Genomic DNA, 9,770 nt, shown 5'->3' with positions numbered 1-9,770 from the left:
CACACACACACACACAAAGCCATACCAGGCATACTTCTATTTATCAGTTCTTCCTCTGAAGGTGGATGATTTGAGCATTTACACTGCAGAATAACTTAGTTGTTCACAGGCTTTCTAACAATATTGCTGTCATTGTATACAATGTTCTCTTGCTTCTGCTCATTCCCCTCTTCATTATTTCATTCAAGTCTTTCCATGTTTTTCTAAACTCAAACTGCTTTTCATTTCTTAATTTTTTTGCCTTTTTTTGGAGGGCAATAGGGGTTAAGTGACTTGCCCAAGGTCACATGGCTAGTTTTTGTGTTAAGTGTCGGAGGCCGGATTTGAACTCAGGTCCTCCTCACTCCAGGGCCGGTGCTCTATTCACTGTGCCACCTAGCTGCCCCTCCTCATCATTTCTTATAGCACAATAGTATTCCATTACAACATGCATGTACTCTTTGCCACATCTTTCTATATGCAGGTTACCCCAAAAGGTGCAGTTTTGAGCTGTTAGTCACTTAAGACTTTTCCTTTAGCCTTTTAATGGCTCAAAACTGCACTAAGGATTTTGGGACACTGTATTGTTTTTAGAGGATCCATGCAATGTACTTTTCATAGTACAATGCTCAAGGCATCCATTTGTCATCCCTTGATCTTCCTATTTACTGGCCTACTTCCTTTTTTGGTCATATGACACTTTTCACTTGCATATCAACTTCCACAATATGCTGTAGTCTACTTATGCCCATCGGGGGACCCAAGGAACCTCTCTTCCTTGTATCAAAAGTGAGCCATTGGTTCTCTCTGGGCCATTCATTGTACCTCTGGATCCATACTGTGGATGGGGGAATCGAGGCTCTAGACCAGTTTAATATCTTATGAATGGATTAGAATAGCAGCAGCTAAAGGACATAGTGGATAGAGCACTGGCCCTGAAGTCAGGAGGACCTGAGTTCAAATGTGGCCTCATACATTTACCATCTGTGTGACCCTGGACAAGTCACAACTCCAATTGCCCCCCAAAATGGATTAGAGATGGGGGGTATATATATGGAGAGAGAAAGAAAAAGAGACAGAGAGAGAGATAGAGACACACATAGAGATGGAAAGAAAGACAGAAAGAGACACATAAAGAGAAGGAAAGAGAAAGAAACAGAGAGAGATTAGAGATATAGAGGGCAACAGAAAGACAGAGGGAGGAAGAGGGAGACACATACAGATACAGACACACACAAACAGACATAGAAAGGGAGAGAGAGAGAGAGAGAGAGAGAGAGAGAGAGAGAGAGAGAGAGAGAGAGAGAGAGAGAGAGAGCACTTTTCTTAGGACTTGTCCTTCTCCCTCATCCCTTATCATCACCAGATAAGCAGGAAAACTATCAGGGGTGGCTTGGCCCCCAAGTTACAAAAATCAAAGTCTAGTTCTTCCCTCTGCCTCATACTGACTGTGGGTCCCTGGGCTAGGTTCTTAAGGCAGCTCTCAAGAGCTCTAAATCAGAGAAAAGATGCTACTCTACTTGGAATTCTTTCTCTCTGGCTTTCCATCAGGTCTTAGGTAAAAGCCCACCACCTGCAAGAATCTTTTCCTCGTCCTCCTAGTGCCTTCTAAGATCTTCTACAAGTGAACCAAGTCAAGTCAATTAACATTTATGAAGTGTTTACTATTTTCCAGACACTGTGCTAATTGCTGGGATACAAAATATGCTAAAACAAAGCTTGCTTTGATCCTCTTAGAGCTTACATTCAATTGGAGGAAGATTAAAAGTAACAGGTAGCTGACAAATGTGTGGGGGGAAGAGAGGGCCATGATGGCAAAATCCAGACAGCTGCCCTAGGCCCTTCCTCAAGATGGAGGCTCTGGGAGGAATCCACCCATAGGAAAAGGGAGGCTTAAAGAGGAGGGAAGTTCTAAGGTGAGAAGATGACTGAGGTATGGGGGTAGTGAAATTTGAAATCCTATAGGGAAGGGGAAAGGAGTGAATAAATATTTATTACATGCCAAGGGCTTTATAAATGCCAAACTTTTCCCCCCCACAAAGAATCCTTTGAAATAGGAAGTATAAGTATTATTATTTCACGAGTATCATTGTTTCACAACTATTGTCAGAGGTGCAATTGGAATCCAGGTGACTCCTGACTCCAAATCTAATGCTTTTCCACCTTTCATAATGCCACCTCTTAGTAACAACTTAGAACTAGGAAAGAAGTGAGGACAAGCATGATCCTCTATATTAAATATGGAGAAACTAGGACACTGGGAACCTCAAGGTCTAGCTCTGTTACTTATTTGTCAAGAGACCTTGGACAAATCACTTAACCTCTTTTGGACCTCAATTTCCCTATCTGCAAGATGGGGATAACATTCACACTAACTAAAAAGGATATTGGCCTTCAGGAGCTCTGGATTTCTGTTTTGGTTCTGTCCTCTACTAGTCATGTGACCCTGGGAAAGTCACTTCATTTATCTGAGTCCTAGTCTCTTTATTTGTTAAAATGAGATTGGACAAAATGTTCTCTAAGTTTCTTCCAATCATTAAAAAAGAAATCTCCTGGTAGTAATCATAATTCATATTTGTTAATGGCCTCTAGACTTATACTTTACTTACAATGAACACGGAGGATAGGTAATGATGGTATTATTATATACTTCCTGTGGTAGGGAGATGACCCTGGGTTCTCAAAGTCTGTGCCAGAAGAACACAAAGCTGGACAGGCTCATTTGAGTACAGAGCGGATGACAAAGCTGGCTGTCCAAAGACCAACTCTAGAATGCCAGCTTGGAGTGCTCAGTACTGAGTTGGCTTGGAGGGTGTTGAACTTTTGGCCACAAGAGCTCTGGAAGACCATCTGGTAAGTCACAGAGGATCTGTAGCTAGCCTCTATAATGGGAGTGTCCCACATGTAATCCTACTCTTCCTTTAAGACTCAGATCAATCACTATCTACACAACTGGAGATACAACCCCTCCCTTCCTAAATGAAACATTCCTACCCTCACACAGGGCAGAAAACCTTTGCAAAGCTGTCTGAACAACACTGCCTATGGATCGGGCAGTGTGCTGCAGTGGAGAGAGCCCTGGATTTGAAGTCAGGGAATGTAGTTTCACGCCTTGACTTGAACACTTAATGCCTGTTGGATCTAGGTGAGTCTTGACCTCTCTGGCCCTCCAGTCCCTCATATAGAGTGAGCAGGGTAGTTTGATGGCTTTATAGATCTCTTCCACCTCTATATTCTAAGGTTCTAAGCAAAATTGTGATGTTAATGTCGGGATGTGGACTTACTGAGGCTCCTAGAATTATTTTCACTGACTCTCAGCTGCCATGGATCTAAGGTTCTCATACCTTTTATGTTCACTGGATGGCAAAGTATAGTCCTTTGCTTTGGAGTTCAGGATTTAGCAACGAAGGGGCAGGAGGAACATGTCAGAGCCTTCCCTCCAATGCTATTGGTCAATGAGGGAGGAGAGTGATTTTCCATCTTAACTATTTTACATGGTGCTGGAAATTGTGCCCAGCAGGGAGAGTGTGTGTGGGGCTGCAGGTTCCTAGAGTCAATGCTTTCCCCTCTGCTGGGGACTCCAGGGACTCAGGCAATCTCCCAATACCCATAAAGGGGTTGAACTTCATGGCGCCCACTTCCCCTTAAGTGTGATAGATGGGCTGGCTTTTCCTGGTAGTTCAAATGCTTTGCATTGATTTGTGTATTAGTTTGTATATTGTTTTGAGAGGCCAATTTAAAGTGAAGCTCTGCCCATCGTCCATCAAAGCTCTCTGGTGCTTTATCTTCATTTTGACTTGGCTCCTCATCAGGGTCTCTGGCAGGCTGCTGCCAAAGGAAAATAAGGAATCTCTATCCATCACCCAGGGAGAAAAAGTCACCCCAGGTTTGTTCAGATTTAAGGTGAAAGGTGCATCCAATGGGAAAGAACACTCAGCATTCACCAAGTCTCTTCTTTTGAAGGAGACAGGAACCATTCACTTTTTGGTTGGTTTGTTATCTTAGAAGGTGGGAACCTTATAGGAAACTCTCACTTCCATTTTACAGATGAGTAAAACTGAGGCATAGTGACAGTACCATGGGGTAGAAGCTAATAAAAACTGTCCTCTTCTCACAAAGCAAGTAAAATGGAGGCAGCTGATCAGTAACCATTGAATAAAACAGTTACAGTTAACGTCTCTTTAGAAGGTAGGGACATAACTGAGTGGACCAATGAGATGGAAGCACAGAGTTGGGATATGGGGTACAGGTGAAGTCCCCATGATTTTATTCCTTTTTCTGTTTTCTTACCCTAGATTCAAATCTCTTTCCTCTCCATCTACTTCCTCTTCAGCTCCCAATACCCCCAATGATCTACCTTCCTAGTGCCCAGAAGAAATAGAAAGTAATACCTCCTTCAAATTCGTGCCACAGGGTTACAGCATTAGACCCAATATCACTCCTTCACAACCATGACACCTTTGGAACTATTCATTGTATGCATCAGCTTGTGGGCTGCTTTCCTCAAGGTTACAGAAGGGTGATGTTCCACTGTATTAATTGTCCAAAAAAGGGGTACAGTATTTGGATTGTTCACCAGGTAGCATTCTACTTGGGCCACCAGGCCAGTGGTTTGGTCAGAATTTTTCTGAAGTATAAGCAAGGACATCTTCCTAAAAAGTTGCAGTTTCCCTGCTTACCATAAGAGGACACTTACCTTTAGATCCCTAGGTTGTTTTTCTTATGGTGAGCCTGAGGCTTTAAAGGGCAACATCACTCAGCTTAGGGATGAAATGGGGGCAGGTAGGGGATGCAGTGGAGTGCTGGACCTGGAGTTAGGAAGACTCATCTTCAGTTCAAATCAGGTTTCAGATACTTACTAGCTGTGTGACCCTGGGCAAGTCACTTTAGTTTTCTCATCTGTAAAATGAGCTGGAGAAGGAAATGACAAACTGCTCCAATACCCAAATGGGATCATAAAGAGTCATATATGACCGAACCACAATAAAATACACAAATACATATTACTTAATATAGAAACACATGAAATCCTTACACATTTCTAGAGGATGCTTCCCCACCCCCCAAAAAACCCACTCCCTTTTTGGATTGTCTTCCCTTTAGCCACAACTCTCCCATGCTCGTAGATTCCCAGCAACAACTACACAGTTTATTGAATAAAGTGAACAAAAAAAGGGAATGGGTTACACGCTTCAAATAGATCCACCCACATGCACTCATCTCATACACCTCCTCCTGCTTGCCTTCCTAGACTTTTAAGAGTGGTGGAAGGATGTTCCTGAACCACCTGTCCCTTGAGCTCATGGAAAGGAGCAAGGAAAAGGTATGTGTGTGTCCAGGATCCCATCTGGGATCATGGACTATAACAAGGGAAAGCAGCAGGGAGTAGTGGGGTAGTATTGGAAATTAGCTTCTCCTCCCCAGAATGTCCCAACTGGATATTCACAATCTTCCTGCTCTAGGCTCCGAATCCCTTCCTTGAAGCATTTGTTTATAGCAGTCTCAGTTACCGTTCGATAAATTATCAGGCTTTAGCAGTGATGGCAGCAAAGACCTCTGAAGCTACAGTCCCAGAAACTTTGTTCTGCTTCATGGAAGTTCAGCATTAATGCCTTGCCTCCTCCTAATATCAAAGCTAGAGATGATTCCCATGGTATTATTTCTTTCTGTTTTTCATTAGTGATTTTTATTCCCTCGGAGCCTTTTCACATTCTGATTTACATCTCTTCAGCTTAATCAGACAAAAGGAATTAAATGTCTTCATTTAAAATCAACAACAATTTCTCTAATCTTGGAGGATGTAGTGGAAAGCACACTCAATTTGAAGTAGATGAACTGGGTTCAAATCTTAGCTCCAACAATTGGTACTCAGGACAGGTCACTGATCCTCAGTTTCCTTTTCTGTAAAATGAGTACAATAAGTACTTCTATTTCACAGGACTGTTGTGATGAGACCACTTTGTAAACTTTAAAGTGCTATATAAATATGGGCTACAATCCTTCCACAATAGCTGAGATTTATCCTCAGATTGGCCAACTGCATTCCTGCTATTGTATGATATTAGTATTTTCTAGACGTACCAATGTGACTCAAGAGGACTCCATGAATGTATATGAACCTGATGTAGAGAGATACTTTACGAAAAGCTCTCATTTTTGTCTCTCATATTTATTGACCCTTTCAGATAGATTTCTAGGTCAGTATTTCTTGGTCCCAAATATTTCAGATAAGCAGAAGATCTAAATTCTCTGCGTAGGACTGATCTGTTCTCATCAGTCTGGTGTAACAGCTCTCTGGGGGCTCAGGGAACAGGGAGGGGGGTCAGCAGGAGCACAAAGAAAGAAAGAGGTATGAGAAGTTTTTTTAAGTGTATGAGTCTTAAGAAGTAAGCATCTTTGGTAGTAAAAGTTTTGAAGACCAGTAAAAATTTGCTATAGATTAATGTGTTTCCCAGGTGGACAATCGGGAAACCCTGCCCTGGATGTATTCCTATTCTGCTCCAGGACTGACTTCTGGGGATGTAAAACTTGATAGGTTAACCATATGACATCAGACTTTTACTGCCATGAATTACTGTATTTCCTAGAAATTTCATAGACTGAAAGATCTGGAAGTGATCTTAAAGATTATTATTGTAAGGAGGCAGCTAGGTGGTGCAGTGCATAGAGTACTGGCCCTAGAGTCAGTAGGACCGGAATTTAAATCTACCCTCAGACACTTGACATTTAATAGTTGTGAGAACCTGGGCATATCACTTACCCCAGATTGCCTCACCAAAAAAAAGAAAGAAAAGAAAAAGAAAAATTAAAAGAAAAAAAGATTATTATTTTCACTCTAATTGTTGACATAATGAACTGGTCTAATATCAAGGATGTACATGTAATAATAATTCTCTTTGTGGTTCTTGTATCATCCTAGCATATTCCTTGGGAACAACAAAGTCTGACTTATGTCTCACAGGACTCTCAGCAGAATTAAGACATTATGGGATTCCAAAAAGACTTGTGTTTTTACTCTTAAAAGAAAAGCACCTCTTGAGCACCACTTCCCTAGTCCACTGTCTCCATAATGTGATGGAACCTTAGAGTGAAGTCCCTACATTTCAAGAGGAATTGGTAGGTCTTGAGACTGTCACAGTCTTCATTCTGGTGATTCCCTTTAGTTTTGGGCAGCAGTTTCTTGACCAAGAGTGAGGCTCAACCAGCTCCCTTGCCTTACCTGCATACTCTCTTGGTACCACACTAGCAATCTGCACTGGGCACCTGTCCCTCTCTCATTTGGTGCCCAGCTATTTGTTACTCTCATGTTCACATACCCCACATTTCTTGCTGGGTCCTTCTTTATGTAATCTTGAGCATGCTGTCTGGTTTGGGCAAAAGAAGGATGGTTACCAACTCCCCTTAGTGCATTCCCACTTATTTAATAGATGAGGACATTGAGGTTCAGAACGTTTGAGTGTCTTGCCCAAGACTATACAGCTCCAGAGTGGTAGAGCTAGCACTTGAAACCAGGTCTTTTGATTCCAAACCCAATGCTTTATTGATTTTACCACATTGTGAGAGAACATGACTTGATTCTGGAGATACTTGAACCCATATGATAATGTATTACATTATAAGAGGGTCCTTAAAAAGCGACTCACCCAGATGTTTGCACAATTGTCCAGAGTATGTGTACGTGCACTACGTAGCAGAAAGATTACAAGCCTAGATGTTAGATGACCCAGTTCTTTTCCTAGTTCTATTGCTAATTTACTGTGTGTAAAGTCCTTCCCTCTCTGAGACTTGGTTTCTTCATCTATAAAACAATGCGTTGGGCTGGGCTGTCTTGTAAATTCCTTCTAGTTTTGCAGAAGTTCTGTCCGTGGTCCTCAGTAGGCACAGTGTCATTTAATATTCTGTCATCATCTCTTCAAGGACAGGGATGCTGCCAAGAGTTTCTTTTGCATCTTCCAGCCACAACTGGGGCTAAACTCTGCACATGATGGGGGTTCAATTAAATCCAGTGACTGAGTGTCTAGATGCCTCCTCCTGATTTATTAATGGCAACAGTGATGACTAGATTTAGAAAATCTCTCCTCAAAGACAGGATGCAGTTGCTCTGCCGCCATTTTGCTCTCCCAAGGGAACAGGCTCTGGCCTCTCATTTGGTGGTCTGTCAAAGACTCCTCTCCTGCTGGGAGCAGGCATGTGACAATTTAGCAGGAGCGATGGGGAATCCTCTCCTGGGGACAGCTTGCCTGTAGAGCCCTGGCTGTCAGGCCTGTCACCTACGTGCCACAAGGACAAGACAAAGGCACAAGGCCATCAGCTGCCTCTCCTCTCCTGATGACTGTCGGCAGCACATTCTGGTCTGAGGGGCTCCTGAACATAAATCAATCTGTAGCTGCACTGGCTGACAGAGCACAGTACAGCCAGCGATGGATTATCTTCCTTACTTTTTTTCCCTCTTTTTTCCCTCTTCCCCTTTTCACTGTTACAAGGAGAAGTGAGCTACATTGATTATTCTCCTCCTACACTGAACCATGCACCAGACCAGCCAGAAACTGCTCAGAGCCGCAAACAACATCACTTTTCCTACTGGATCAATGTCTCTTCTGGCTTAGTTTCACCCTCCTCCTCCACCCCTCCGGCTCTCCCCCACTTCGCATACCCTTAAGAGCCAATCAGATAGAAAATACTCTATTACAGAAGTAGCCCTATTCCACAAGATTTAGGTATTAATCCTGATTCCTACACTTACTTTCTCTATGTTCTTGGGTCAGTCAGTCAGCAGAAATTTATTAAGCATTTTCCACGTGCCAGACACTGTTTTAAGCACTGGATATTCAAAGTAAGGCAAAAACACGGTGCCTGCCCTCAAAGAGCTGCCATTCACCTCTGAGCCTCCATTTCCTCATCTATAAAACAAGTGGATTGGACTAGATTATTTTTAAGGTCTCTTCCATTCTTAACATTCTTAAATTATGGATAATTCGGGTTTGGAATTCAGCTCTTAAGTTCTGTATAATTTCAAATTGCCATCCATGCACACATTCCTTATTCTCCCACCTTGTGCCTTTACTTATACTGGTCATAGGATCATGGATTTTGAGTAGGAATAATAATAATGATGGCTAGCATTTAAACAGCGTTTTAAGGTTTGCAAAGTGATTTACAGCTATCTCATTTAATCCTTACAACAGCCCTGGAAAGGGGGTGCTACTATTACCTCCATTTTATAGATGAGGAAACTGAGATCCAAAGGGGTTAAGGACTTGCCCAGGGTCCCACCACTAGTAAATGCCTAAAGAAGATTTGAACTCAGTTCTACCTCACTTCAAGCCCAACACTCTCTATATTCCAGTAATGTTTCCTAAAGTTATTCCCTGCTTCCTCTCTTCTTATTGCCAACCTGTCCCTCCAGGTCCCATTCAAAAAACACCACCTAACATCCTTTACTGTCACCCCGCCTCCCAAGGGGAAGGGGATTTCTCCCTCATCTGGTCTTATTCATAGCACTTGGTCTTTTTCTCATGCTTTCTCATGCTCTAATTTTGATTATATTTTCCTGCAGCACATGTGTTGTTTCCCCCATTTGGTCTTAATCTCTTTGAGAACAGGGACCTTCAGGGGACGGATAAGTGATGCAGTCAGGAGGACCTGAGTTCAAATCCAACCTCAGACACTTAACACAAAACTAACCATGTAACTTGGGAAAGTCACTTAACCCAAATTGTCCTACCTTCCCCACTCCAAAAAGAAAGAGAGAGAGAGAGAGAGAGAGAGAGAGAGAGAGAGAGAGAGAGAGA

The sequence above is a fragment of the Petaurus breviceps genome, unplaced genomic scaffold (assembly GCF_028583685.1).
Source record: "Petaurus breviceps papuanus isolate PSGF00001 unplaced genomic scaffold, PetGlider_PUasm1.0 181, whole genome shotgun sequence".
In the NCBI taxonomy this organism is placed as follows: Eukaryota; Metazoa; Chordata; class Mammalia; order Diprotodontia; family Petauridae; genus Petaurus; species Petaurus breviceps.
This window is presented reverse-complemented; position numbering follows the sequence as displayed.